The sequence below is a fragment of the Morone saxatilis genome, unplaced genomic scaffold, assembly GCF_004916995.1.
Source record: "Morone saxatilis isolate NCDOM2014 unplaced genomic scaffold, NCSU_SB_2.0 Contig24, whole genome shotgun sequence".
NCBI lineage: Eukaryota > Metazoa > Chordata > Actinopteri > Moronidae > Morone > Morone saxatilis.
The window spans coordinates 5,898,746-5,899,016 of NW_023339807.1; positions in this window are offsets into that span (position 1 = coordinate 5,898,746).

The window sequence follows — 271 nt, forward strand, 5'->3', positions numbered from 1 at the left end:
GCATTATTTAAGATCCACAAGACCACAGGACCATTTATTACAGTGGTGGTCAATATTATTTGACAGAGAAAGGTTTAGTTACTTTAAAGACTCTGTTACTATGTGGCAATCCATCCCTCCATCATATTTAAATATTAAACACAATATGATGCATTTGGAAATTAGATGAGGTCAAATGTACAAACAAGCTAAATTACAAATCTGCCCAGTGTCATCTTTGGATCTGTTCATCCAGACCAGCCCTGATGATGCATTCAGCAACATGGAGATA